This window comes from Lytechinus variegatus, chromosome 13, assembly GCF_018143015.1.
Source record: "Lytechinus variegatus isolate NC3 chromosome 13, Lvar_3.0, whole genome shotgun sequence".
Lineage (NCBI taxonomy): Eukaryota > Metazoa > Echinodermata > Echinoidea > Temnopleuroida > Toxopneustidae > Lytechinus > Lytechinus variegatus.
Window position 1 is genome coordinate 18,495,557 of NC_054752.1, and position 3,692 is coordinate 18,499,248.

The following is a 3,692-nucleotide window of genomic DNA, read 5'->3' on the forward strand; positions in this document are numbered from 1 at the left end:
TTAAATGGTCCAGTAGATAAGGTGGATCATAAAAATAATAAAATAGGTAACAGGTAGCCTCTAAACAAGGCCCTGTGTCTGTTGTCATATTTTACATGTACATACCTACCGACTGGAAAAAAGGCTATTCGCAAAAAGCCGACTGAGTACGACGATTTCGTGCTCAGTCACAGGGCCTTTAAAGGTAAAGTCCACCTCAGAAAAATGTTGATTTGAATAAATGGAGAAAAATCAGACAAGCACAATGCTGAAAATTTCCTCGAAATCAAATGTAAAATAAGAAAGTTATGACATTTCAAAGTTTCGCTTATTTTTGACAAAATGGTTATATGAACGAGCCAGTTACATCCAAATGAGAGTGTCAATGATGTCACTCACTCACTATTTCTTTTGTTTTTTACTGTTTGAATTATACAATATTTCAATTTACGAATTTGATGGTTAGGTACTCTTTGCCTGAAGCACAAAATGTTGAAATAATGGAATTCCACGTGTTCAGGGAGGAATGAAACTTCATTTCACATGAAATTAGAAAATAAGGAAATCAAAATATTTCCTATGTCATATCATATACAAAAAAGTGAGTGATATCATCAGTTCCCTCATTTGCATACCTACCGACATATACATATAACTGTTTTGTGTAATGAAGCGAAACTTTAAAATGTCATAACTTTCTTATTTCACATCCGATTTTGATGAAAATTTCAATGATATGCTTGTTGAATTTTTCTGCGACTAAATTCGCTCGGGTATCGCCAATTCTCTTCGTCTGCCGCTAGTCTTGTCTCAGCCACTGATTGACGAGGAATAAAACCACGTCGCGAGCCCTTGTAAAAAGGCTAGGTAAAAGGTTGTATTTAGGGCAACGGAAGAGAAAAGTTTTCGCCCATGACCTTATTTTTTTTAATTGAATGGCAGATTTGCAGGAAAGATATGTTTCAGTAAAAGTTTTAAAATGTATTAAACATATTAACTTGGTCTAGATTAGGGTAGGCTTATAGACAAGCTTTTAAATATGTTTTGAATATTTCAAAAGCAAGCGTTGGAAACGTTTGATCACCCCCCCCCCTAGAGTACAAGTGTACCAGATTGATGTCATATTTTGTGCAGATGTTAGAAATATTTCTTATTAGATGAAGCATTTTCATACAGGTGTCATAAAAAACAAACACAGTACTCTGGAATGGATGAATGTAGGGTACAGATGAACAGGAAGTGTCTTTTATTAATAAGAATGTGTTTTATGCACTCATCTGTTATTGAAATTCTTTGAATTACTTTATAGAAATTTTACATTTAGTCCTAGTAACGGTAAAGTATACACTCTAAAAATTCGAATGTTAAATCAGCATTTGAAAGGTTGGAGGAGTGACAACCTTTTCCAAATGTTACATCCAACCTTGTATAAAGCTGAATCCAACATTTTACGTGTTGGATAGAACCATTTAAAGTGGTAAATGCAACATTTAGAAAATGTTGTCACTCCTCCAACCTTTCAAATGTTAAGTTAACATTTCTTGTTTTTAGAGTGTATTAGGAGGTTAATTTTAGCAATTCAAGGAGAACCACCTAAACTAAACCCCTCAACAAAGTTTAGCAACTCAGTTTTGGGGATGATATCTTTTTGGTTAATGAAGTATAAAAAATGAAACTGGTATCATTGGAAAGCTGAATTATTCCTTTTTACAATGACATGCCATTTGTTGTGATTATGTAATCATGGAATATGCAGTCACCCTGAACATTGAGAAAAGTCAGAAGTGAAATGTTGCAAAATGCATTGATTTTTAACAAGAGTCTCCATTTCTATAGAATTTCCACCATGCAGGTGACAGTGAATGCACTCGGTCCATCCTCGAAACAATTGGAAATTCGCTATTGGAAACGACGCATTTTGCAATATTTCATTTCTAACATTGCTGCCTATTATCATGTCTGTGTATTTCATGATAATACTAGCATTACAAATGACGCATCATCGTAAAGAGGAATAATCATACTTTCCAATGATACCACTTTTCCATATGATGATGGCACACTAAGAGATTTATTAGCACTCAAACTTGAGTTGCAGAACTTTTTTTGAGGGGTTTAGAATAAACCACAGATGTTAGTGTAGGCAGTCGAAGTTAAAACTGAGGGACTACGTCGGTGACGAGATAATTGGGACCTTTTAAGATTGATTGTACATTTTAGTCAATAGAATCAAACGTAAAAACTGCTCTACAATCAATGTTAAGCTTTGTATTACAGGGAGGTTACAGACCATACAGATTCTTTCCCGTCACATCCACACCATACATGCCGTACATTACGACTTATCGCTGGAGATACTCGAATTGCAGGACCTTAAATAGATTATGACATGGATAAGAAAGTGGTTTTCAAACAAATGGAATACATATTGAGTTAGGAAAAAACTTACTGAATTAAGGCTAAGATATAGATCATTACAGTCCATCGAATCGATATTGCATTTAAGGTGGATTATTGGTGGATCACTGGCAATTGATTCCATTGGTCAGATCAACCTCTCGAGCCGAAACCATTTCGCATGCGTTGATATGTACACAACATATGCAATACGTTTAAACTTGCGGGTTTCTTTTGTTTCTTTTGTTTACTCCTTCTACACAAACTATATGCCTCTAGCACACGATGTAATGGGCATTATGTTTTACTTTCCCCAGAAATGGGGATTAGATTCAAATTCTGGGGAACCACTTCCATTGATGAGTGGATACCAGGTACGACCATGGGGTTTCGAAAAGTACCCTAAGCAAGTGAAGCAAGTCTTTTCCATATTATGAAAATGCATCTCTTAATAAGTAATTGACTTGTGAAACCCTACAAGTATTGGATATATATCCCTTTTTCCAGTATTTTAAACATCGTTTTGATACCATTATAAAGTTACAGAGGCCTATACGTAACATACTTGCCTATTCTGTCCCCTTTTACGCGTGGTCGCTCCCGGTATCCACTAATCAATGGAAGTGGGCCCCCGGGCGGATTCTCGAGCTATATGAGGAGCCAAATGTGGCTTTGGAAAGTCGTCCTCAATCGGATATATCGCTGTTACCATAGTACTAGCAACCAGAATTTTGCTCACGAAACGCATATTGAATGTTTCCGTTTCAGATGCGAAACGAAAAAAAAAATCTCGTGTCACACAATTTGAATTGCAGAACAGAGTTTTATGACCATGATGACGGGCCCAAAAAGTCTCTTCCAAAATTGACTACCGTTGTAAATTAGCGTCCGCGTTCTCCAACGAAAGATCGGGAACGACCCCAGCTGCCGCCGGTTCTCCACCGAAATGATTGGTCAAAATTCATCATTGGGGGCTCGATCTCGTCCACTAATTCGTTGAAGCCACATCTCTCTGATCTAGGGGCTGTACTCATCAAAGGGCAACACTGTCTGCAGAGGCCGAGTGGAAGAGACATCGCTAGGTGCGGGGGCCAAGGACTGGACCGACCACCAGGGCCGTGTGGGGCATGTCAGGCCAGAAGAGATGATGGGGGCTCGAGTCAACTATTATTATTAAGTTTAGTTATATTTTAGTTATCAATATTCATGTATATTACATAGGTCATGTAGATTGGAATCAGTGATAGGTCAATACTCCATCACGTGACCATGGCTGCGAGGATCGCATTTGTTACATTCTAGGTTTTGACGTCACC